This window comes from Mirounga leonina, unplaced genomic scaffold, assembly GCF_011800145.1.
Source record: "Mirounga leonina isolate KUSES-001 unplaced genomic scaffold, KU_Mleo_1.0 Mir_95, whole genome shotgun sequence".
NCBI classification, from domain to species: Eukaryota; Metazoa; Chordata; class Mammalia; order Carnivora; family Phocidae; genus Mirounga; species Mirounga leonina.
The window spans coordinates 7,032,699-7,059,737 of NW_023270865.1; the positions used below are offsets into that span (position 1 = coordinate 7,032,699).

Sequence of the window (27,039 nt, forward strand, 5' to 3'; positions counted from 1 at the left end):
CCTATTATGTGCGTGCCCTGCGGAGGCCTCCTACCTGATGCTCCCACCTGTGTCCGTGCCCTGCGGAGGCCTCCTATCTCATGCTTCCACCTGTGTCTGTGCCCTGCGGAGGCCTCCTACCTGATGCTCCCACCTGTGTCTGTGCCCTGCGGAGGCCTCCTATCTCATGCTCCCACCTGTGTGCGTGCCCTGCGGAGGCCTCCTACCTGATGCTCCCACCTGGGTGCACAATGGCAACGTGACACAGTTCCACGTTCTGCAATGGCTGATAAAAAGGTGGGCAACTGTCCACACTCTCTGATGCACAACGTGTGTGTGTGTGTGTGTGCACGCGCGTTTGTGCATGCATGCGTTCATGTGTGCGTGCGTTCATGCGTGCGTGTGTGTACGCACCCACACACTCACATGTGCTCTTAGCACCGAGCTCATGAACGATGACTTACTTAAAAGGTGCTGCATAGCTGTGGTTTTCCTCTATTTGGGGTATACGTTAGCAGCCCTCCATAACTTTACCAAAAATTCAAAGCTAAGCCACCATGCTGGGTTTTAGCACATTTCTTTAACTGACCACAATCCTGACTTAGTGGCCTTCATGAGTTGCTTTTTTTTTAATTTTATTTTATTATGTTATGCTCATCACCATACATTACATCATTAGTTCTTGATGTAGCGATCCATGATTCATTGTCTGCGTATAACACCCAGTGCTCCATTCACTGTCTGTATCTGTATCTATAAACCTATATACCTATATAGCTACATGTGTATCTCCATGTATCAGTATCTACATCTAGATATCTGTGTCTGTATCTTTATCTACACCCATCTATATCTACACCTCTACGTCTGTCTACCTACATCTATCTATACTTACGGCTTTATCTACATCTATCTATCTATAAATATATATACACATTCAACTGACAGATTCGCACTCCCAGTATGGCAGGGACTCCATAAAGACACATCACTGTTGTTTTTTGAACATGTACATTTCAATAACTAATTTACAGGAAATTGGACTTCAGGGTTCTGAGCCTGGCTCAGCTTCATGACCTGACAGTTTGCTGTGCTGTGCTATTTTTATGTTTGAGAATATCTACTCCTTGAAGATGATACTGATGAAATTCTCTGTGACACTGACAGGAGGTCCAAATGCTGAATTTAAGAAATGTAAATGCCAGGAAGGAACTGACATCGGATCCTACCATGCAGGGGCAGGGCCACTGGTCTCTGTCCATGTACTATTTATCTACTGTCCCCTTCCTTTTCAGCCATCTTCACATATTATAGAAAACCATTAGGGAGAAAGAGACTTCGGAGGGACTGCCCACTCTTTGCTCTCTCAGATACACTATGAAGAATGTTCACTTATACTGGAAGATGGCAAAGACTACTCAGAAGGCAGTAGACTGGGTTATTCAGGCCTCAGCTGGACAGTTTGGGGAGAGGCTATAAAGGCTTCAGCAAATCTAATTATTTAATTATTGTAAAATCATGAAATAAACATCTTAAATGTAGCACAATCAGAAGGCCGGCAAGGCACATTTTTATTGCACTCTTAAGGACCATTAGAGTACGTTATGTTTTACAAAATTTCAGTCTAAATCACTTCATTAAATAACACATACTTAATGAGCGCTTACCGTGTGCCATAGTGTTAAGCACTGGGAAGAGAAAGGTAATCAAGCCAAGCGCTTCGCAGTGTGAACAGAGAAGACTTCTTGTACACCACAAATACAATGAATCCAACTTTAAGTTGCCATTGTAGGGACATGCACAGGGGTGTAGGGACACAGAGGAAGTGCAACTTCACTCATCTGGTCATGGAGAGGGAAAAGAAAGGTCCAGAGAGGTGACATGTGAACTGAGAAATGAACTAGCAAATATCCACCCACCGGACAGTATGGGCTTAAATTATACAGAACACACCAACTGTAGTTGGAAGAAGAGGGGGAATAATCCCATTCTTCCTCATGCAGACAAGCTCATAGACTTCCAGCCTTGAGCCCAAATTAGAAATAGGGTTTTTCTCACCGAGTTTGGAAAACCCCGCAAGATCTATCTATCCATCCTTCCTTCCATCCATCCATCCACTCACCCACCCATCCATCCATACCTCTATAAATCCATCCATTCAACAAATAATTATGGACAGCTTTTTACTTCTTGGGCTCTTCTCTATGCCTGGAGGGATAGAGCAAATAGGCAAAAATCTCTGCCCTTATGGAGCTTACAGTGCAGGGAGGGCAGAAAGTATGCAAATGGTGGGGATGGTGGGCAAAGAGGCAAGGTCAAGGCACTGAATGTTCACGGACTCCAGTGGGCAAGGGGATGAGCAGCTGAGGTTAAGAGGAAATGGCCAGAGATGTTTAGGAATCACACCAGGGAAATGTGCCCTGAAACCAGATGAAGAAAGTGCTTCCAAGAAGAGGGAGGGATGAGCATAGGAAAGCTGACTGACTGACCTACCGACTGACTGCCAAGTGCAATGCTGCCACAACCTTGACCCCCCGGTTCAGCAGCATGACTCTAACTGGTGACCTGAAGAGGCAGTACTGATGGAAGACTGGTGGTCAAAGTGAGTTCAAGAGAAAATGCAAACAACAGGAATTGGGGACAAGAAATATAAGCGAGTGCTTCTAAGGAGTTTTTCCATTAAAAAAAAAAAGAGAGAGAGAGAGAGGTGTGGGTTGTAGCTGGAGGGGAAATGAAAATCAATGGGTCATTTTTTTTAAGACAGTAGATACTTGCATTCCTGTTGGAAAGATCCAGCAGAAAGGGGAAAATGAAAACCGATGACACTGGAAAGAGAGGGAAGAACAACTTAAGTACTATCTTCGAGTAGGAGAGAAGGAATGGGGGTATTGGTGCCCAAGCTGGAGGCATGGCCTCAACTAGACTAAGTCTGGGTGGCCACTAGGTGGGATACATGATTGGCCAGCTTGAGAAGGTGCTTCACCTTCCACCCATCCCTGTGGCAGGGAGGTGGCTTCCTGTGGGAGGAGGAGGCATAGTTCTCAAAAGGCACATGGCCTCTGAGCAAGGCAGTCACCACCCACCCAAAAAAATAATCTGAGCTTGGTAAAAACTTAGATATACCCAACATATTTCTGAATGCTGGAAACATAAAATCTATTCACTATTCTTAGATACTCTTAATGTGAAAATATGGTGGTATTTACTTCCCAGAATCTCCTAACCATCTTTCCAACCTTTGATTTTTCTGCTTTCGGTTTAACCAATAATGGTTACTGTCTAAGCTGTAAGCAAAAGCGAATGAAGCAAAATGACTCTGATCCCTTTGTGGCCTGGAAGGCTAGAAGAGACACAAACACACATGAAAACCACATGAAAAGCTCCAGTGGATAAGAAATGAACTGATTAGGTTGCAGCCCTGAAGCTACAGAAGCCTCTCCAATACTCGGACCTGGAGGCCACAGCGCAGGAAAACCCCACATCCCATGAAATTCAAAAATCCAAACACAGGCTCATTTTTTATGCCCTTAGGAAAGTTCTGCCAAAAAAGATCTTACGCACAGTATCATCAAGGGGGTAATATCCTTACAAGCACATGTAAATCTTCAAATCCAAGCAATTAACCCCACACACATCTGCCCCTCTACCAGGTGTGTGACAAGACGCCATCACCAGCCTGACTCAAACACGAAGTGAAGGAAAGAAAATGGATTCTGAACTTGACCATACATCTGTGATTCACAAATAGTTATAGTGGTCATAAAGACAGAACAAAACATACTTCGCAGACACTCACCTAAACAAATGAGGAAAAGGGCCAAAATCCCATACAGGAGAGACAGCAAGGTTTCCCCAGCTCCATAACGGGAAATCCAATGCATTCTAACATAGAAAGTGGAGGCATATAATTGTCCTGTCAGTGAACTTGGGAAATGAGGAGTGAAGTACATGTGACCAGGCAAATCAGACTTGCACGAACCTCTCCAAATCGCCTCCTGGAGATTTTCCATCAGGCTGACGAGGCAACAGGACAGGAATAATAGGGAGTTGAGTCCACAGCTTTAGTACTTCTGACATTATTAAGAATGACAGGCTAAATCTTTATCCCAAAATACCACCACTCAGCATGTTTAAGCAAGTGATGCATCTGTGTCAGTAATATACATAGAAATGCACCAAAAATATCACGAAATAAAATTCCAATCAGCACAGCAGCACCAACTGAAGCCCTGAGCGCAACTCAGTGAGCATCTTTGTTTTCCTATTTAGTCTTTTTGTCTCCACAGACCCAATCAAGTGTCTCATTGCCTCTTCCCACTCTCAACTGATGTTCTTTCACTTTCCTGACTTTACAGCCAAGAAATCTAGAAAACCAAGAAAAGTAAAGCTAGAGACCTGAGTTGTGGTTAGATCTGTTCAAAGCCAGGTTAATCTCCATCTCGAAAAGAGAAATCTAGTCAATTCTCTCTCTTCTGGAATGTATAAGCTAGGAAACCATTGTTGCAGGGACATGGTAACTCATAATTAATATTTTAAGTGAGTGCTCTAAACTCAACAAGTGAGGACACCAACCAATACATACGTGATTCCACCAGTACAGTCTCTGTCTTGCAGTCACACCACATAACATTGAATCCAAACACCAGAAGTGCGGTACAAACATGAGATTAGCCCTGTGATAATGACTTAATCATACATAGCATAATGGGTTAAGTTCTATTATATAAAAAGCACTGACACACAGTTGTTAAAAATATAGGTTAAAGCTGTAGAACATCTCAAAATGCGAAACTTAACCTTATCCTAAGGGGATTAATGAAAGAATGAAATAATTTCAGTTGTCTGGCCATAAACTACATTTCTATTCGTAGGATGAAGCAATGTGCAGCTGAGATCTCTCATTCATACAAATATCTTAATTGTCTGAACATCCTCATTAGAGTAAATTTGGAAGTAGATTTTTGTCAGTGAGGAAAAAGAAAGGCAGACTATAACTATGAGACAAATTACAAAGAACAGGATCTATTTTTAAATAACTGAGCTGTTTTCTGAATTCCAAAGATGAATATTTGTAATAATATCAGAAAAAAGTAAAGGAAAATCTGTATTAAATTCCTAAGCACTGATTTCATTATGAAAAAAAAATATATCTTGCCACACTGTAATAAACTTCTTTAAATTTAAAAGGATAAAGTCAAGGGGCACCTGGGTAGCTCAGTTGGTTAAGCGACTGCCTTCGGCTCAGGTCATGATCCTGGAGTCCCAGATTGGAGTCCTGCATCTGGCTCCCTGCTCATTGGGTACTCTGCTTCTCCCTTTCACCCTCCCCTCTCTCATGCTCTCTCTCTCTCATCCTCTCTCTCAAATAAATAAATAAAATCTTAAGAAAAAAAAGGGTAAAATCAACAAGCAAATGAAGTGGGGAAATATTAACAACAAAGAGTTAATATTGTTAAAAAAAAAATTCTGTTAAAATCCGTTAAGAAAAGTGCTGAATCTCAATAGCTAAATAAGTATAAAATAAAGACAATTCTCTTACACATGTATGTTCCCTCTCTCTCTCCCTCCTTTCTCAAAGTAATGGTTAATTATCACATAATTAAGGGGCACCTGGGTGGCTCAGTTGGTTGAGTGCCTGACTCTCGATTTCAGCTCAGGTCATGATCTTGGGGTTGTGAGTTGGGGGCCCCGAGTTGGGACTCCATGCTGAACATGGAGCCTGTTTAAAATTCTCTCCCTCTACCCCTCCCCCATGTTCACATGTGCTCTCTCCCTCTTAAAAAAAAATTATCACACATAATTTTAAAAAATCAACCAAATAACATAACCAAAATGAAGGGACCAAAAAAAAACAACTACTGATGCTCCATGATAGTGAGGTTTTACCAAAAGAGACCTTCTAACATATTACTAGTGAAGCATAAATATCTACAACACTTATGCAAAGCCAATTGGCAATCTTATTGAAAATGCTTGGCTTTAAAATAGTAAGTCAACTGCAGCTATTCTGACCTAATGAATGAACCTCCAGGAGGCCCCCCTTCACCCATCTTTTTAGATGATAACCAGTACAATAGTCAGATAGACCTTCAGGTGTCAGATGTATCCTTCTGTAAGAAGAAGTTAAGTACAAAAACACAGAACCACCTCCTTTGATGTATGTGGCAAAGGAAATCACCATGTTATCCCATGATTTACATACATCAACCTTGTTCAAACTTGACTCTTATAAACATCTGGTTTTGCTCATAATAAAAGAGGAAGATTTGATACCAGAACACTTTTGAGCAACACAATTATCAGACAGCCCAAAATAATTGCATGTTTGCCCTAATAAGTATAAGCAATAGTAATGTTTAAGGGTGCAAAACAAAAATGTCACATTTAGAAACTATACAGAGACCAAAAGAGGAAATGCTATCTGAACTTACTTCATAAAAGATCTGTACGTTCTAGACTAAAAAAATCACTCAAAGAACAATGTGTATCAAGCCTACTTTGAGCAAAGCTGCAGTCTAGGTCCCTGCCTTACGCCCTACACTTGGGGCGTACAGACTTACGTCAAGCATCGGACAAAAGATGCACTTAACTCTAAAGAGTAGGTTTTCGCAATTACAGTAGACTTCATTAAAAGTCACTTATGATTAAATCCTGAGCATCCAAGCCAAATTTTGTGAAAGGACTCATACCTACTGGCCACTAAAACACACTCATTCTCCACATAGTGAGATCTTTGAGTGCTATACGTAGATCAGGGCTCAGTAAACTATACAGCCTGTGGGCCAAATCCAGCTCAGCTTGCCACTGGTCTTCGTAAATAAAGTTTTACTGGAACACAGCCGCATTTGCTCATTTACCTACCGTCTGTGGCTGTTTTAGTGCTACAAAGAGGATATGGCCAGCAAATCCTAAAATACTGACTACCTCACCCTTTTCAGAAAAAGTTTTCCGTCTCCTGATTTAGCTTGCTGTTTGAAAAACTAATTTCCTAATATTCATTGTGAGCTTCTCTTTAAGGGAATTTTTTCCGGTAAGGGAAAAAATTAAAAAGCGTGCCTGCCTTATTCTCAGAAAGCATTCCTCGCGCTATGAGGTAGCATTATGTTAGGGTTAAGAACACGGGTTCCAATCCCAGTTCTGCCTCTGACTACTTGGGAAACAGTGAGCAGATTACCTCACCTCCCTGTGGCTCCGTTCCTTTCTGAAAGCTTGCTCATTCACTGCCATTTTTAACAGCAGAGGTAAGTGTTACTCATAAGCTATCACAGTGTCTCAATCTACAGAACTGTTGGTTTCTTCATTTCCCATTGAGGTGTCTGACTTACCAAGGAGGGAAAGGTGGGAACGTTTCCTGGATCATGTATCACACTAAGGATCCACAGCACCTGGGCGCTCAAGCCCAACTCACACGCCGGCACTTCAAAAAAGAAAAGAAAAAAACAGATCCTATTAATCCATTTTAAAGGAGGCTGTGGTCATTGCTTATCGATTCTAGAAGCTTCCACTAAGGCCCAGCACAACCAGCAAGCTGTTTTAGCAGTGTAAAACTTGGAGCAAAGAGACCCAGGACAGCTTGGAAATCACAACAAGATAGCCCGTGCACCAATGGGTTTTCTTCTTCAGGAAAAGAAAAAGAAAAATTCAGATGCTGTTAACGTATGCAAACAAATCTCATGAAACAACCAAAAGGACCATCATTTCAAAGCCATTTGAATTACTTTAAGCATTTTGAACATCAAATTCAGATTGGTTGTGTGAATTTACCCATTTTATGATGGCTCATTCATCCTGGTTTGGGGTATATATTGTATCTTAAGTAATGCATTTGAAAAATAAGAAGTAAAGGCAGAAGGTATAGAATAAACTATACCAAAAAATATGAGTTTGTATTTTTATTTACACATTAATTTGGGGCACAATGTTGAGACTCTATTAGGAAAAGAACTGTAAACCATAAAAGCATTCACTTCACTAAAATAATCTCATCTAATCGCCCCGCAATCTCTTCAGTTTAACATAAAAATCCTGAAAACTTGATACTCTAATGTGACAGAAAGACTACCACAAGGCACCAGCCTCGCTAGAATGATGTATGCCAGAAGCTGAAGAAATGGATTACTTTTCCTTTCTGATTCATAAAGAAACAAGTCCATTAGTAGTGAGGGACGCCTGTTACTTCAAATCCTGCCCTTTTAGGGCTCATGCGTGTTCCGTTGTCCTAGTTCACACAGTTTCTTTCTACCCCACATGCTCTGCAGCTTCTGGCTTCCAATAAAGCCTGGAACACACTGATGTTGCCTATCCTGACACATACACTTGGGTAGGAGCTAGAATGATGATGAGAAAAAGGGAAGAAGAACCTCCCGGAACATTCTGGAATATTCTGGCTATTCCCACACTGTCTACTTCAGTGATTATCTAGAGGCCATCTGCCTGCAGAAAATAAACTGAATTAGAGCATCTGGAAGTTTGCAAAATTTTATATCTGTCGAAATCAGCCGTTTGGAAGTCCTGAGGCTCTGAGGCCAGAGGGCAGTCAGTGGCTAAGTAACACGTCTCTCCGTGAGGCTCCCTGCCTCCATGAGGTGCCTTGGGTTAGTTCATGGGAAGCAAGGGGGCAATCCAAAGCAACACATTCAGAATTGCCCAGCAAGGCTTGCACAGCCCAGGTGTGCACACATACTAAAGCATCGCCAAGCCCAATGTGGTCCCAGCTGAGTCTTTGAAAGCCCGTGACATCATCCTTTGGACAGGAGGTGGTGCAGATGCAAATCCTTGAGGCCAAAAGAGGAGTAAGGGAGCTCTCCCCAAGGTAAGAAGGCATACTCAGCCCGGGAAAAATTCCTAGGAGCGGCCAATTCCTTTCTCACACCACCAATAATATCTCCTTTGGGTGTGGCAACAAACATGCGAGCTGGAACTTCTTTATAAAACGGCATGTTTGAATACACCGGCATCCTCTCTTGAGTCCTACAATCTGTTTTAAAATTAGCACTAAAATTCCTTTGCATTTGTTTATTTTGTAGTTAAAATTTAAGTGTCAGCGTTGGACAGACCCACTCATTACTGCCAGGAATACCTGGCAATTTCTACAGCCTCGCATGTGTCAGAATTAAATTTAAAACAGGGCTGATAATTAGACCTGGAGGCTGAGCCCTCCTATCCTCCCCCAGTGTGGTCATAAATTAGCAGATGTGGTCCCCCAGCTAGGACATCCAAGAGTCATGCCTGCAGAGCATGGCCATCCTCTTAAATGCCAAAAGGCTCAGAGGCCAAAAGAACACTGTTAAGAATTCAGAATCATTGACTCAACCAGATAAATAGTTCAGGAAGAAGACATCCTGGCACAATCCAGGCAAGGACAACCCACAGCATGGAGCGGATGCTCCAGATCCAACTTTCTGACTTCAAAATCAAGCCCCCTCCTTGTGAGAAGGCAACACTCCAATGGCAGAATGCCCAACACAGAGTTTACATGGTTTGGTGGACAACACAGCTCCCTTCAGAATCCGAAGCTTAAACCAGAAACCCCTTCCTGCAGCAGGATTCAGGGGAATACACCCTGAAAGGTTCTTACTCTGCCTATGTTTACATCAATGTTGAAAAAGACATTTTACCACCTTGGCGCCTGATGGCCAAGCGAACAGCATTGGGACCTTCTACTCTGCAAGGTCAACCATTTAAGAGGATGGCGTTCCACCCTCTAACGGAATACACCACACTCAACACGACACCCACATGTGCCAAGCAGTGTAGGCTCAGGAGTAGAAGCCAAGGCAACAAGGCAGTGACCTTGTATAAGAGGTCAGTGGAAGTCACAGACAAAGGCTCCTTCGGGTGTGAGGGCTGAGCGCTCCCCTCCTCCCCAGTAAGGTCATAGATTACCTGATGTATAAACCATAAATCACTGACATATTTTCCAGAAAACTAAGAAGAAATTCAAAAGGCAAAGAAACTACAAAGCCCCAGAGGGTTGCCTCAGGCTGGAGGTCCGAATATTTTAAAATGGATATTTAACTACCCATTAAATAAGAAACAGTTTATGTTTTATTAAAACAAAAATGTCCCCATTTGACTCAATTCCATATTATCCTTATTCTTTTCTTTTAGCTTAGCAGCCACTTTGGTAGAAATAACGTCCTAAGTCCTTGGCATCAGAATTCTCACTGAGAGCCTCACTCCAGAAAACACTGCCCCTGCACATGCATGTGCCCAGCTGTTTCTGCAGTAAACCCTCCCTAGAAGTTGCACCCTGTAGTCACCTTCACAGGCTCTTAAAACAGTCTCTTAATTGAAATGCATAAATAAAATTTAAACATCAATTATAACTTACTAAGTGCCCATCAGCACATGGCTTTCTGCTAAAATATGCAACCTCCCCAGCGCGACCTACTCAGAATGAGGAAAAATGTAGATTTAAACATTCTTCTAGAAACCAAAGGTCAGCTGAGCGGTGGCCTTTCTCCTACAGATAAATGAGAGAAATTAAAATTTCAGGCCAGTCTTAAAAGCTCAATATAGAAACTGTACCACAGTAAAATCACAAGAAATAAAATGAAAATGGATGAGACCACTGGCATCATACAGATGTTTAATGGAGTCATGGAAAGAAACCCCACCAGGTACAGGCTCAGAAAACCTATAAACTGTTGGACCAGGGTTTCCTAGCTTGCAAGAACTTTACCAGTGGTCATGGTGCTCAACTAAGAGACATCTTGTATTCAGTCAATTAGTTAATTAACTGCCGCACGGCTCCATGGCCATGCCTGGTAGGTGGTCAGAAAACAAAGCAAGAACCAGGGGCACCTGGGTGGCTCAGTTGGTTAAGCGACTGCCTTCGGCTCAGGTCATGACCCCAGGGTCCTGGGATTGAGCCCTGCATCGGGCTCCCTGCTCAGCTGGGAGTCTGCTTCTCCCTCTCCCTCTGCCTTTCCCCCTCTGCTCTCTCTCTCTCTCTCTCTCTCCCCCTCCCTCTCTCGCTCGCTCTCAAATAAATCTTTAAAAAAAAAAAAAAGGAACTCAGAGGGAAGGAGATCATGAATTCATCAGTAAACGAAAAAGGAAGAGGAAAGCCATTGAAAACGCACACAGAAACTGCCAACAGGGTGTCATGGGGGAGACAGCACCAGCCCTCACCATCTACCTGTTGAGGAAACTCCAACTCTGGGGCCAGCGGATAGGAGACTGAACAAAGTAACTCATCTAAGATGGAAAGACAGGACTAGAGGGGCTGTTAGGACCACGGACAGAAAGCTGTCCTCTACTCAAATTTGTGGAGGAAAACAAGAAAGCAATCGGGAGAACGGATTCCAAATGGGAACCCAAGGCTGAGGAGCAGGAAGGGGCATCATTAAGAGTGGCAGGCCTCTGCCAAGCATGGCCAAGTTGGGGGGAAGGCTCAAAGGAGCCACTCCACAGAACTCCTAGACTAGAAGAGCAGCCAATTAGGGAATGTTATCATGAGAAAAAGATGAGATTTCATCCACAGGAAGGGGGTCATTGAAGGCTCAGTGAAGTACCAGAACGAGAGTGGTGTTTAGGACAATCAATATGGCAGCTCTGCAGACGGACAGACAAGAAGGGGAGAAGCGAGAGGTCAGGGGCAGTTGCCACTGAGAACTCTGAGAACTGAGATTTGAAAATACTAAAGACAAAAACAAAAACACACGAAAAAAAACCACACAGCTATAAATCAACAGCCCATTTCTACAAACTATTACTTGTACAGAAAGAGTCTAGAAGCTGAGTGTGGACTCAATGATGAATGAATGTCCCTGCATATAAGGCAGTAACGTAATCCATGGGAATCTGAACTTTCTCACTGTGAATTAAAGTACAAATGAGGGCACCTGAGCGGCTCAGTCAGTTAAGCATCCGCCTTCAGCTCAGGTCATGATCCCGGGGTCCTGGGATTGAGTCCCACGTCAGGCTCCTTGCTCTGCGGGAGGCCTGCTTCTCCCTCTGCCTCTGCCTGCCACTCTCCCTGCTTGTGCTCTCTGTCAAATAAATAAATAAAATCTTTAAAAATAAAATAAAATACGAATTAAGGAAGTGATATTATTGTTGTTGGCCCAAAAGTCCAAGGCCACTGGTTTGACTGGGAAGAACAATCTGGAGAATCCACAGGCAGAGGTGGATGGGGGTTGAAGACAAATCAGACGACTCTCTGTACACATAGTGCCCCTTTCCAAGACTATCCCTAACTTTGCTCTTCCTGCATGAAGTCACCACGGACAATCTCTGTCGTCCGCTTCACATACGTGTGCCCCATGGGATGGTGCTTGGAGAAATCAACAGTGGGCATTTAGGGTAAAGAAAGATGCTGCTGGAAGGGAAGGCAGGCTCCTGAGGGGCAGGGGCAGCACCGGAAACCCCCAGCCATTCAGAAAAGAAAAGGAGAGGGTCCTGGGTGGCTCAGTCGGTTAAGGGTCTGCCTTTGACTCAGGTCATGATCCCAGGGTCCTGGGATCGAGTCCCACATCGGGCTCCCAGTTCAGCGGGGAGTCTGCTTCTCCCTCTCCCTCTCCGCCTCTCCCCCTCCACTTGCGCTCGCTCTCTCTCAAATAATTTTTTAAAAGTAAAGAAAAGGAGGTGCCTGCAGCAAGAACAGAGAAAGAGGAACTAAGGAGGCAAGTGTGGCAGAGAGGAGAGTGGGACAGGGACGGGGACAGGATGAGGCGGGAAGGAGAGGGGCACATGGGAACAACCACCCAAGAAGCAGCAGGCAGATACCTGGGTGCTCTGACGAGGTGCAGAGTTTTAAGGACATAAACCGCTGCAGGCAGCCTGGGCCCCTAGCAAGACGGACGAGGGCAGAACCTCTGCTCCCAGCTGCACCCACAATCCTGAGCAAAACTTCCAGCATCTAGGAAAACCGCGTGAAGATCGAAAGCAAATGCACAGAAAGCATGAGGTGATGAAGGTCTGTGGTGACGGTGGTGGCCTGTCCCTCGGCTCATCCCAGGTGCCTCTGAGGAGCAGCCCTGTCCCTCGGCTCCAGGCTGAAGCCGGCTGGCGCCAGAGGCTGGCTGGGGGAGCAGCTTCATCCCGATCTCCCCAAATATAGGCCTGCTGACTGCTTTCCATTCAAGACAGGCTCAGGACTCAAAGGTTACAAGTTAGGGCCTTTTTTTTTCGTTTCTTTTTTTATTTTTTTTTTTTTTTAAAGATTTTATTTATGTATTTGAGAGAGAGATGCAGTGAGAGAGGGAACACAAGCAGGGAGAGTGGGAGAGGGAGAAGCAGGCTCTCCTCCGAGCAGGGAGCCCGATGTGGGATCATGACCTGAGTCGAAGGCAGACGCTTAACGACTGGGCCACCCAGGCGCCCTTCCTTTCTTTTTTTAAAGACAGGTCTGCTGTTCGGGTCAATATTGCCGCCACCTCAACTTGGAACACTGTTGGACGGGACGTTTGGAAATGCTGAGAGCAGCACGAGAAGGTGTCCCAACTCAGGACCTTGCGCTTTTGTGAAAGGTGTCCCATCACCCATAGGTAATTGTGCTGCTCCCCAACCAAATTCTGCCATTGCAAACGGCCCAAAGTGAGGAGCGTCCCCGTAAGCACGGCAGCACGGCAAACCACTGGGGCTTTCAAAAGCCAGAGACCCTACACAAACATGTGCGACACGACAAATGTACAGGAAGGAAAAAAAAAAAAAAAAAAACACTTCAATCCGGGCTTGCGAGTTACTAACTATACAGTCTCACCACACCCAAAAAGGAAATGGTTTGCCTTCCTTTCTTCATCAGTATACATGGCCAATCAGACATTTTTCTGCATCACACTTGAGCACAGGGTGTGCGGAAGAATGACAAGCAGAAAGCCAGCATGGCGCGGAAGGGCTAGGGGCTCAAGGAATTCACCCTTTGGAAGAGCTTTCCCCAAATCAGACACGATCTCTTCAGTCACCAGCTAATTGTTTTCCGTACAAATAATGCCACGTATGGATCAATACCGGTTAATAAAGAATCTCTCTGAGAGTCATCGCAAGTGCATTTTCAAAAGACAAGGGCCAGATGTCACAATTTCACTTCTTCAAATCCCTGGCTGTCCTGGGGCCAAAGCAGAAACACCCGGAGACCGGCCCCAGGGATGGCTGTGGCTTCGTGGACCGTGTGTCCTCACATGGGGACACAGGGCCTCACATTTCGGTCACTTAATGATGCAATCACCTGGCTGTAAGACCAGCAGAGGCAAATGCTACCTCTCTGAACAGAAGAGCAGGCACTTCCGAAAGCTGAAGCCAAAGACAGAGAAACGCACTTGCACTTGGAGCTCTCACACCCAGATCCGCCGAGACCGCTCCCTCCTTCAGACAGGTGGCGGTTACTGTGAAACCTGCTGGTTTGGCAATATTAAACACAGCGGAAGCCTACAGAAAATGGAAGGTGGAAACTGGGATTTCATTTCTCCAAGTGTTGACTGATTCTAACAACATTTGGGAAGAAAGCAACCCAATTGTTTCCCATTTAGTCTTCGTGCAGAGTCATCCATCCTTTGCCGAGCGCTGAAAGCTGGTAGGAGCTGCTGACCCTGGAATGAATACCTCGCCTGAGCGACTGGAATAAAGCTGGAGCAAAACACCTCGCATCCCTTAACTCCCACATCAGACAATGAGATGTGTTCTGAGCCACCGAGACACATGGGAACAGAGGGAGGAAAAAGAGAGGGGCAAAAACGGCTTCTTTATTAAAGCAAACAAGTTGCTAAAAACTAAGCAACTGCTCAGTTGCTTAAAAAATGAGCAATTTCTAAAATCGGCTCTCTAAGGACATCACCATCTCTGAAGGGTGACTACTTTATTTCTGCCACCATGGGCCAAATTTTCAAAGGGCAGGCTCGATTTTCACACAGGCAATTCTGAAGGGCTTGCACAAGTGGTTAATTTGCATGGGCAATTGGCCTCTCAGCTTTCATTTTGACAGCTAAATTGATCCATCCTTTGTAGACTAAAAATCTCACCACTCCGAAAGAGAAGGGCGTCTGAGGCTTTTTGTAAAATGTGGTCTCTCAATTCCTACTCATTCAGAACAATGCAACCAGTAAGACCTACCCTGTAAAGCAGAAGCTTGCCCACACAAAAGACAGCCAAGATTCAATTCTAAATCTCAATTCAAGATGTAATTCTAAGATCAAAATTGAACTTTAAAAAAATTATTGAATTACTCGTGTTACTTAACTTCTATGAAAGCAGACAGGAAGGGCTTGGGTTCGTAGATCAGTACTTCGGTCATTCCATTAAGAAGAGGGAAATGTCTGCCACAGATCAAGTCCGCAAGTTGCACCAGAACCTTCCCAGAACAAAGCTGAACTGAGGCAGACAAAGGTCTGCTGCAAGAGCATGGAGAAAAGAGGACTGCTTATCCCTGCAAAGAGGGCTGACCATGGGATTCACAAAGAACGGTTAGCAAAATGGCAGTGGGTTCAATCACTCAGAAAAATATTTTCCTAAAAATAAAAATAAAAATAAAAAAATAACAGATAGCAGGTTTTAGAAGTTGCTAGCCATAAAAGAGGCTCTGTCTCCAACTCAGGACAGAGAAATGAAAAGATGTTCTCCTTCAACTCATAAGGGTAATAGTTGAGTACAGACCCATGCAAGCCAATCCAACATGCACGCTGGTCTATGTCAGTCCTGGGTCCAGTGACTTGATCTATTTTATGTACCTCGAGCCCAAAGTTGGTGCTTTACATGGGATAGGGTGATCTGGGCCAGGCAAATTTTGCTTTGACTTGGAAAGCAAACTATGGTGTTGTTTTCTGGTTTAAGCCCAGAGAGTACTCTGAAGTCTCTCCGAAGACATGAAGAAAAAAAGACTTTTAAATCCAGCTGAAATTAGTCCCAACTACCTGGTGGGTCTTCCAGTGTCAAAGGCAGGCACCAAGGGCTGCAGAAGGAAGAGGCAGCTCATATTGCTTCGGTCAAGGTGCTCAAGGATGGGGACGCATCCCACGTAAGGACCTCTATCATGTTTTTGAGACAAACAGAAGGCTTAACACTGTAAGAATCCTTGGGTGTGTTATATAACCAAAAATCTAATTCTGTTCTATTTGTCATCCTCTCAATATAAATTAGTGATAAAAATAAGAACTAGGCTACTACACAGTGAACCAGATGGTGTCTTACCTTCCTATAAACACGGCTGTGTTTAGAGTGTTTACACATGCGGGGGAGTAAAAAAGATTTTATTTTTTTACATTTGGCAATGAGTCATGTTGTCCATTTCAGGACGAACAGCACTGAAACTTCCTCCCCATGAAAAACCAGTGCAGCTTCCCTAATGTTTAAGAACAACTGTGTCCGCTGCCTCAGATTAGTGATGAAGCGCTCTTGCCCATCCTGCAGCTCCATCAAGGAGACAATCTGATCAAATCGGACTCACGAAATGCAACCAGGAGGCCGGGAATGTCCTGTCGCAGGCCTGCTGCTTCTTTGTAAGAGTCCAGACGCTTCTTTCATTTTGTGTGCAAACACGCCCTTAAAATTTTCAACCCAGGAGGCTGAGTTAACGGTGCCCCGTTTGCCTGATCCGTGTCCCCATCCTTGCTGAGGGGACATACTCAAGGACCGAACCCGGGAGAGCCGTGCTGAATCATCTCGGGAAGCTTCTGAGCTTACTGATTATAAAAGGAGCCACAGTTAATCCCTAACCACTTCATTCAGTAAAAGCCCAATCCATTGAAGCAACTGGAAGGTAAACAGGACCAGTTGGAAATGCAGACCACATTCTACGAAATGGTATTTCATTTTCCACTGACAAGCTCCGCGAGCAAATGTGTCAACACAGGTGAGGTGGGAAGGACCATGCCTGGGAGTATTTGCCCTGCCCCCAACAGCAGGGTTGGGTTTGTGTTTCTTCTTCATAAAGCATCAAGAAAACCAACCCCGGGGCGCCTGAGTGGCTCAGTCCTTAAGTGTCTGCCTTCGGCTCAGGTCATGATCCTAGGGTCCTGGGATCCAGCCTTATATCGGGCTCCCTGCTCGACGGGGAGCCTGCTTCTCCCTCTCCCCCTCCCCCTGCTTGTGTTCCCTCTCTCGCTGTGTCTCTCTCTGTCAAATAAATAAATAAAAATCTTAAAAAAAAAAAAAAAAAAGACATCTGAGAGGGTGTGTGTAAATAAATGTTAACAGACCAGGCACACGACCTAAAGTCAGCTTCTAGAGACATCCTCCCTATGTGACATCACCATTCCATCCAAATCACCCAAGAAGCTAAACGGGGCCGGAACCCAGATACCACCCGCTCCTCATCCAGGTTCAAAGCACGGCGGGCACTCAGCAGGTGCCCAGGTAGGAGGCGTGGATGGAGGCTGCGCAGGAGACAAAGTCTGGAGGAGAGAAAATCACATCTTCCTGGCCTGGAAGCACGAGGCTTGCCTTGATCCTACCTTCGCTGAAAATAAAATTCTTTTTTCACATCTCTTTGGAAGATTTTCAAGTCTCAGAAGAAGTTTTCTGATGCTATACACGCAGGTTCCGGGCCCTGTCCGTACTCTTGTATAATCCAAATCTATCACAGACCCTGCTGCACAAACATGCCAGCATCTGTCTCCGCTCTTCTTGCCTCCTGAGCCAGGGGGCACACCCAAGGATGCTTCTACAGCCCCCTCCACCCCGAAGAGCTCTCTGCGCGCTCAGAGATGTCCCCACGGACAGACGGCAGCTCCCGTGAACAGTCAAGTCAGGAGAACAAGGCCAAGCCGGTGGTCAACGGCGAGCAGTCAGGAAAAGACTTTTCCTCCGTAATATGAACATTATCTTTGCGAATCTCAGGCTTATACTGATAATTCCCTCAGGAAGCCCATTTTTCTCAGGTATCGGGAGAATTATTAAGTAACAGTGACTCCAGTTTGTGAATTAATGATGTTCAGCTGACCAAGCTGCAATTCTGCAGGCGCTGACCGAAACGAGATCCACAGTTCTGCTTCCTGGCTTCTGTCCTCGCTCTCCAACCAGGGCTTTCGAGCACCTTCACACAGGTAGTGTCTTCAAAGCACCTGAGGCTAGGCCTGTCCACCTCGCCTCTCCCTGCTCGCTCCTGGGTCCCTGCTCCCCCAGGGAGCTGCAGAGAAAAGACACGTTTCAAGGAGCTCCCTCCTTCACTGTCCCGATTCCAATTTCCCATGTGGCCTGAGAAAACACGCAAGCACTCTGGCCGACATGAACATGCAATTATGATGTAATAGATCAAATCAAAGACTTAAAAGCATTTTAGGTAATAATGAAGCACTGGGAAATCACTATGTTCTTGGGGGCATTTTATGCTTGACTTCAAAATGTGCATTTTAATCTCAATGTTACATCTCTTGACTCTGTTAGTTTATAATTACAATCCCGATGACCTCTTTTCAGGCCCAGGGAAGCCATGCTACTCCATGAGGGTCATGAGCCTAACAACTGAATCCAGAGCTTTAAGTAAAGTCTGTATAACTCTAGCCTAGAAGACGAAACAATGATGCTGAAAATAAAGTCCTTGCTTTGGGATTTTTTTTTTCCCCCAAACGATATAGACTCAGGTGTTGCACTAAAGACACTCTTGTCAAGTTAGGCTTCTCATCTGCATCCACTCTCCTGGACTGGCAGACAGCCAGCATCTCAGCCAAGCTCCTCGTCTGTCCCCCCGGACATTATCAACTAACTAGGGACTTCCCGTCAGTACACACTCACTGTCAACATCAGGGAAATGAAACCATAAACAAAACCCTTCATTCGAATGGAAAGCTGATGGCATCATGGGGCAGGACAAAGGTGATAAAACTTGTCATTGAACAAGGAACAAAACGTCTTGCCCTGTTGACCACTTACTTCTTCTCATGCTTCAGCTTGCCCTGGGAAGAAAGGGCATGGCGAGTCATTACTGACGGACAATTTTCAAGCTGTGCCCCATTTCCAAAGATTGCAAAAGAGCTATAAATCAGAAAAGTGGCATGAAATTTTGGGATAGCTGCTTTTCTCGAAGACTCCTAAGATAAAACAGCAAACCACGATTTGATGCAATGGCATGGTGTTCCTGTCATTCCTCCAAAGAGACACACTCCTCACCCCCCTTCAAATTAAGTCTCTTCTATTTTCCTACTCTGGGTTGCACAAGGATCTTTCAAGAGAAGCTAAAATGACACAAGTCAGTTATATCCATCCTAGGACAAGAGAGAGGGTGGGTCAGGAAGGGCCCAGGCTGACTTACTTCCCTCTGCTGCGAACCTTGGGAGATGCCAACTTCCCTACCATCTCTTGTGGCTCGGCCATGGACGGCAGACAGGATTTCACCTTCGCAGACAAGGCGTATCCACCTGACCAGCAAGTAAGGACCGTGTTTCTACCTGACCCAGTCAGTAAAGGGGAAGAAAAGAATAATCATGACGGAAATCCGAATAATTGACTGGTTTTTATCACTACACCTAAGCCCTCAGGTCAACAGAATCTTCCCCTCACCCCCTTTCAGCACCTCTTCCAAGAGCTCCTTTCCATTCGTCAGCCCTACAGGTCAGCATGGGCCCTGCCGGGGCTCCCTTCACTATGACAAACCCTTAGAGAAAGGAAGGGCGGGGAAGTGAGCTTTCCTCCCTTGAGGACAGTCCCTCCAGACACTGTCCCTGCTCAGAAGATATCTTCATTGTGACTGAAATCACCAGAGGGAGCCCCCTTCTCCCCAAATCCAATTTGCTTTGACACATGGCTGCCTGTCAAGGAGCCACAGGCTTCCCCGAGCGGGATGCTCCACAGGAATTCCTAAGCCAGCCCTGACTTGTCAACAGAAGTCAGCAGCTTGGGGGAAAACAGCTGTTGAATCTGAGCCAGGGGGGCGCAGCCCTTGATGATACACAATCTCGCAAGCAGAACGCAGTCCACCCCCGATTATTCCAACCCTGAGCCGCACAGCTCCCGGGGCATGGAGGCTGGCGCTGTGTTTTGGAAACAGGTTTCATGACCACGTCAAAGGAAAAGTCAAACCAGGCCACATTCTCTAAATGCAGACCAAACGCAACTTTCCTTCAGCTTTCCAGCCACACTCTCCCAAACCAAACTTAAAAAGAGAATGGGAAGTGATGTGTTAAACTGGAAACTAACCATCTTTGTGCCTCACCCAGCTGGGTAATTCAAGGTAGGTTTATTACAAAAGCTTCAAAATCACTGTTCTCTTCCAGTTTAATGCAGAAGCACTGGGTCCAGAGACAATGATGCCAAAAGCAGGACAAGCAGGAGAGCTCCAGAAGGGGCCAAATTCAACCCCAGGAAGAAGGAAACGTCCTGAGAGCAGCCTCAGAGGCCGTGACGTCTTCCATCAGTTTCGGTGCAACCACCAAAAACACGGCAGAAAATCCTGCTTCATTACCACAAGCCTAAACATCTACTCTGCACTTGTGAGACTCAGAGTACAAAAGAGTCAAATAACTCCAGACATCACTTCTTTCTTAGCGTAACTGATATTCACGGAAGGAAAATGGAAAAAAAAAAAAAAAGAGTCAATCCTCATTATTCACAGATTCCATTTTTGCGAATTCACCCATCTACTAAAATTGATTTGTAACCCAAAATGTGCCATCGTCTGTGAGTTCAAAGATAATGAATGAACTATATATTACATAAGGTGTCTTTAAACAGAAACGCCTGTGAAACAAGGTCCTTTATTGATGGGTTGATGAGGCCGTTGTGACCAGAAGCTTATAGGAGCCTAACCGTGGAGGGCCCCTTGGAGAGATGGGTCGGCATTAACTGATTCTCATTGTTCACGATAATCTTCCAGAGAAGAGCACCACGAATAAGGAGCGTGGACTTGTAAATGTGGGACATGAACAAAAACACCCTAACAGGGCGCCTGGGTGGCTCAGTCGTTAAGCGTCTGCCTTCAGCCCAGGTCATGATCCTAGGGTCCTGGGATCGAGCCCCCCATCAGGCTCCCTGCTCCGCGGGAAGCCTACTTCCCCCTCTCCCACTCCCCTTGCTTGTGTTCCCTCTCTTGCTGTGTCTCTCTCTGTCAAATAAATAAATAAAATCTTTAAAAAAAAACAAAAAACACCCTAACAGAGTCCCCAGCTCTACCCAGGAAGGTCAGGAGCTGACTGGCATGAAGGTGGGCTGTGGGATTTGTGTGTGTGGAGTGCATATCACTTCGTGGAGGGAGATTAGGACCAGGCAATGGAAAGCTGAAAGATACAAGCGATCTGATCATTCCTGAAAAGCAAAATGGTGGCCCTCTGTCTTCAGAGGAGCACTTAACTCACTGCTCTACCTACAGGCCGTGGGAGTGCTGGTGCCTGAATGTCTGCCATTAACCACCGTGGGCAGAGACCTTTCTGAAGTCATTCTAGAGGGAAAATCAGACCCCTCAGAAAAGAAATCTGGACAATTACCGGCCATCAGGGATGACAAGGCAGTGGCCAAGGTCACTTCCCGAATGAAGGCTCTGGCTTTGGCCCCCAAGACTCTTTAGAGCTCCCACTCTATAATGTGAACCAGATCCCCATCTTCTGCATCAGATAATGAGCCTTGCTCCAGAGATTTAAGGGATGATTACAGTCTAAAGAGCTGATTGTGTCTCATTACACTTGTGATAATAGATTCCTGACAACTGAGGCTATTGACTTGAACTTCCAAATACCAGCACACGTCCCGCGTGGCCCCCTCTGACATATTCCCATCTGTCATGTGTCAAACAGGAAAGTGTGTCCTCACTACACAGCACATAAAGGAGAAAAAGTGAAACTGGTACATAACGGGGAATCCTGTTCTCTTCCAGTCCAGGAAAGGCTTCCTTGAACTGAGTCACTTTGAGTACATGCAAATCTTTAACATTAAAAATAAAACAAGGAATACAATCCATAAATGCCAAAGAATAAAAAGATCCAAAGCCCTTCCTTTCTGGCTTCCTCATGGCCTCACAGTTCTTTGCTAGCAACTTCTCCCCTTTCATTATAATCTTAGGAACTATACCTACTACCTTCTAGAATGGAATTGGCTTCCTTTTAAACTGCTCTCCTTCTTTTATAATGGGGGAAAAAAAAAAACAAAAAAACTGAGCATCTCTCTCTACTTCGACCTGTACATTGTCAGGCGTCACAAGAAAGTGAGTAAAAATAACAGAGATGGTTCACATGTGTCTTCAGACTAAGAAAAAATACTGATAAAACAGACTGTTTTCCAAGTTCAAGAAGAGTAGTTTCTACCATGATCTCAAAAAGGCAAGCTCCACAAACGCAATCACCAATAAAAACAGAATAGTCTGTAAGAGCGATAAACCAAACCCACGAGTTACAGATATGAGTCAGGCACCAAAATTTCTATCCTGCCGGCATCAGACAGGGCTTTCTCCTGTGGACACCCCGAGGCTGGGAATACTGCAAACTAACCACACGTCTCACGGAGTTTCCTGGTTGGTTCGAGTACTGTCGGCGGATTTCTAGAGAAAGCACCAAGACAGGGCGGCCGCGTGCCAACAGGAACGGGCCAGAACAGGAAAAAGGGTTTCAAACTGGGATCAAGCAATCCTGTAGTAAGAAATCGTGCGAATTTTTTCAAGAAATGACTATTCCGTCTGGGTTTTCAGCCAAATCTGGCTCTAAAAATTCCCTGATCTCTCAGAATACGAGATGCTAAAATAAGGATGTGTATGTCTGTAAGTTAACTGGGAGCCTTAAAGAGATCCAGTGGCAACATGACAACGGGGCTTGGCACCACTAAAATCTTGAACTGAAAAAGCAGAGAAATGGTTGGTATTTGACTAAACTTACAGAAGACCCTTCTGAGAAGGGAGAGAGGTCAGCAGGGGACACATTATCTGGAGAGCCTGAAATGCATAAAGCACTTAAAGAAGGGCAAGATCAAAGGCGCCCGGTGAGGGCAGAGAAGGGGCTCACAAAGAAGCAAGCCTCCGTCCGCCAATTACAGCGGGAGCCGGCTCTTTGTTTCCCAGAAGCCAACAGTTACAGGACTTAGATTGGGGCATAAATTCTAATTAAAGTACATCTTTCTGGGTTCCCTGCAGAATTTCCACTCACCAGCTTCATCCTTCAACAGGGTTTGAGTGCCTGCCTCCCCAGTTTGACAAAGAACTCCTGTGTCCCCAGCCCAGCCAGGGAGGGCAGTATGTGTTCACGGTGGGCCTCCTGCCTCTCTGGAAGGTTAACCTCTCTTCTGCAACTGGCTGCAAATAATTGCTTCTGTTAAGGCAAGCGTCAGCCTCCGGGTGCAGGTGAGAAGCAGGATTTGGCTGGGGAAGAGGAAGGGGTAATTGGAAGCAGACAACAAAACATAACAAAAGGAGAAAATTAAAAACCCTAACTTTCAAGGGAATTCCAGGAGAACACCAGGCAGCAAGAGGACAAGGAGGGAGAGAGGAACATTTCTGACAAGCAGGCAGAACGCAACTAGTGACACCTGCAACCTTGGGAGCTCACAAAAAGTGCATGTGTCTGAGGTCTTGGCCCCCATCCCTCCAGCCCAATCCTAAAGCGGCTGGACGCTACCCCAAACCACAAAAGGACCAGGGAGAGAAGGAAGATCTAAGCCAGTCCAGCTGCAATAACAAATCCAGAAGGGCCCAACCACGAAAGCTTCGAAAAACAAACGTTGTGATTCAAAGCGAGGGAAAACCCAGCGCCCGGGGAAACTTCAAGAAGCACAGGACCTCACCAGACATCATTTTCAAAACCATTAGGAGACTACCTTTCAATGAGGTGTTTCAATGACAAGAGGCCTGACTCGCTGGAAGAGAATAGGATCAAACAGAGAAATCCTCAGGACCCTGCTCCTCAAAGAGAGACTCAACTAGACTTTTATCTCCCCAGGAAAACCTCCTGAGTCCCGAGTAGGCCTCTAAGCCCCCAGGTCACTGAAAGCTTCAAGAGTCTTCATACCGTTACCCTTAAATGTTCTAAATCAATCCCAGCAAATTAGCCCGGCTGGGTAGCTATTTCAGAGCTTTTGGAAAATAAACCGTCTCCCTGTTTGTGCTAAAACCTGTAACTCTGGAGTGTAATTCCCACCAGTACAAACTCTGGCCCAGAACTTCCCAAGTCACTTAAAAGACACAGAACTGGTCATCCATCCGGGACAGCTAGGCAGAAGTAAATCGATAACTCGTGCTCTCTTTTTCATGAAAACTTCTAAAAAGGCTCCCCAGAAGGAGAAATGGCCCTATGGCCCGAGTTCAAAACCTGTGACCACTTTCTCTTGTGTAGCCTGGACTTTTTTTTTTTTTTTTAACTCTCCCAAGTTTTCTTCTGCTGTAAAAGCAAGATAATAACAGCAACCAGGTTACAGGAAAGCTGAGTTTTCAAAATTATGTGTGTCAAGTTCCCAGCTCCAAGGCGGGCCTCAACCTGATTATCACTATGACAAATGGAATTGGGTCTTCCACCAAAGGGGTCACGATGCCCAAGGGTGTTGGAGGGCATCTATCCTTTGAGCCTGCATCTACAACTTCCTTCTGTGCCTCGTGGCTTAATTGGTAAAATAAAGTTAGCATGTCAAATATTTTTTATAATGCCCATTTCAGCTGTAAAAACCTCAGGGCCCTGGATGGCGCAGTCGGTTAAAGCGTCTGACTCTTGGCTTCAGCTCAGGTCCCTATCTCAGGGTGGTGAGATCAAGCCCCACATTGGGCTCCACACTCACCATGAAGTCTGCTTGAGATTCTCTCTCCCTCTCCTTCTGCCCTCCTGTTCACATTCCCGCTCTCTAAAATAAATAAATAAATAAATAAATAAAATCTTAAGAAAAGAAAATCGAGTTGTCTGGGGATTTGGTTTCTTCTGTACTCCGCAACTACAAAGGTTCGTTCTATGCCTCTCCTGACATTTTTCTCCCTCCTAGTAACTTTTCCAGAAAAACAAAACAAAACAAAACAAACAACACTAAAAAACATCAATTTGATGCCCTCTATAACATGTTTTAAAAGAGTCACAGGACAAGTTTTTGATATGAAGTACAAAACAAAAAGAAAACTTATTCTTTAAAAATCAGCGTGTCTCCTTTTCTTTTTTGTATTTTTTTATTCTTATGTTAATCCCCATACATTACATCATTAGTTTTAGATGAAGTGTTCCATGATTCATTGTTTGTGCATAACACCCAGTGCTCCATGCAGAATGTGCCCTCCTCAATACCCACCACCAGGCTAACCCATCCTCCCCCCCCCCTCCCCTCTAGAACCCTGTTTGTTTTTCAGAGTCCATTGTCTCTCATGGTTCGTCTACCCCTCCGATTTCCCCCCCTTCATTCTTCCCCTCCTGCTATCTTCTTCTTTTTTTTTTTTCTTAACATATATTGCATTATTTGTTTCAGAGGTTCAGATCTGAGATTCAACAGTCTTGCACAATTCACAGTGCTTACCATACCCTCCCCAGTGTCTATCACCCAGTGACCCCATCCCTCCCACCCCACCCCCCACTCCAGCCTCACTGATATGAGGAATTCTTAATCACAGGAAACAAACTCAGCGTGTCTCCTTTTATTTGAGAATGTTTTACTAAGTGTAAAGGTCCAAAGAGCTGTTGACAGATGGGTCCCATTTTTTCCCCTAGAGATGGTAATTATGTTCTAAATCTTCAAGTCGGCTACATCTTAAAAATTGACTTGACCGGTTTGGCGGTCTTTCTCAAAATCTCAGAATAACATAGAAAATATGAGCCTTAAGTAACTGCCTGAAACTAAATGAGCAATTTGCACTGACGCACATTCCTCAAATTTTAAGCTGCTCCTCGGTGGAAGCACATCAATCATAAACCTGTTAGCGAGATATGGGGAGCAAGCACACATCCCCATGTGGTCAGCATGCAAAGTCAGGCTGCCCATCAAACCACTCGTCTGGGCCTGCATTACAAGTCCATAAGCTGAAGCTACAAGATGGATGAGGGAAAGTCTCCGAACAGGGCTGGATCTCCATGTTTAAAGCCAAGTTTGCTGTGAACTATATCCCAGGAAGCTCTGAACCACCGTGGAGGCAGGGCCAACCACACAGAACACACATGAGCACCAATGTGTGGGGGACCCAACGACAGCTCATGAGAAGGTATAAAAGGCTAAGAAGCTGGGGCAGGGAGTCCCAGAGATGTACACATTTTACCATCAAATGTGTGTGAGCAGGGACATCCTTTTGAGCCTCATGGGCTCCTTTTGCCTTCATTTAGGAGAAGATAAGCTATGTTGGATGAAAATTGGTTCAGGTAGTCTTTGAAGGCTCAGCCCTTGATTTGATCTATTTTCAAAAGATAAAATATGGACCAGGAAGTTTTTTATCAATGTGAGCCTCAATAAGTAAATAGTGCTTATTATATGCTATACATAGGGCATAAGATTAGTATCTAATATCCAATCTTATTTTTTTAATTTGCCCACAATTACATTGTTTTCTTTAAAAAATTAGAAATCTCTCAGAAAGCTACTGATGGATCCCGTTTGAGAGAGAATTTAAGATTTTCCCCAGGGAGCGCCTGGGTGGCTCAGTCTTTAAGCGTCTGCCTTCGGCTCAGGTCATGATCTCAGGGTCCTGGGATCGAGCCCCGCATCGGGCTCCCTGCTCCGCGGGAAGCCTGCTTCTCCCTCTCCCACTCCCCCTGCTTGTGTTCCCTATCTCGCTGTGTCTCTATCTGTCAAATAAATGAATAAAATCTTTAAAAATAAAAAAAAGATTTTCCCCAGGATATCTGCCTCCACATGTTCTTGTCCTTACAAGATCCCTCTCCCTGAGGGTGTGGAACCTGTGACTTGCTTCTACCAATAGAACACAGCAAAAGTGACAAGATATGAGTGACTGCATGATTATACTATACAAGATTTCAACACCCGCCTTCCCGATTTCTTTCTCCCTGGCTGGCTTTCAGAACGCCAACAGCCATGCTGGAGGAGTCCACAAGACAAGGAGCTGCGGGAAGCCTCCAGCAAGAAAATGAAGCCCTCAGTCCTGTATCCACAAGGAAATGAATTCTGCCAAGTGAACCTAGAGGCATGCACTTACCTAGTCAAGCCTTCAGATGAAACCCCAACCCCAGTCAACTACCCTTGATTGCAGCATTACGGAGAACCCAGCTAAGTCATACCCAGACTCCAGACCCACAACAA

General features: G+C 45.0%; 1 protein-coding gene across 1 annotated transcript in view; it reads right to left on the minus strand.

Moving 5' to 3' along the window:
* SEMA5A (semaphorin 5A) overlaps window positions 1-27,039 on the minus strand; it is a 466,526-nt gene that overhangs the window by 350,960 nt on the left and 88,527 nt on the right. The window contains exon 2 of the mRNA XM_034998860.1: window positions 7,305-7,396. The gene's annotated coding sequence lies outside the window, so the exon portion shown is untranslated. The remainder of the gene's footprint in view (window positions 1-7,304; window positions 7,397-27,039) is intronic.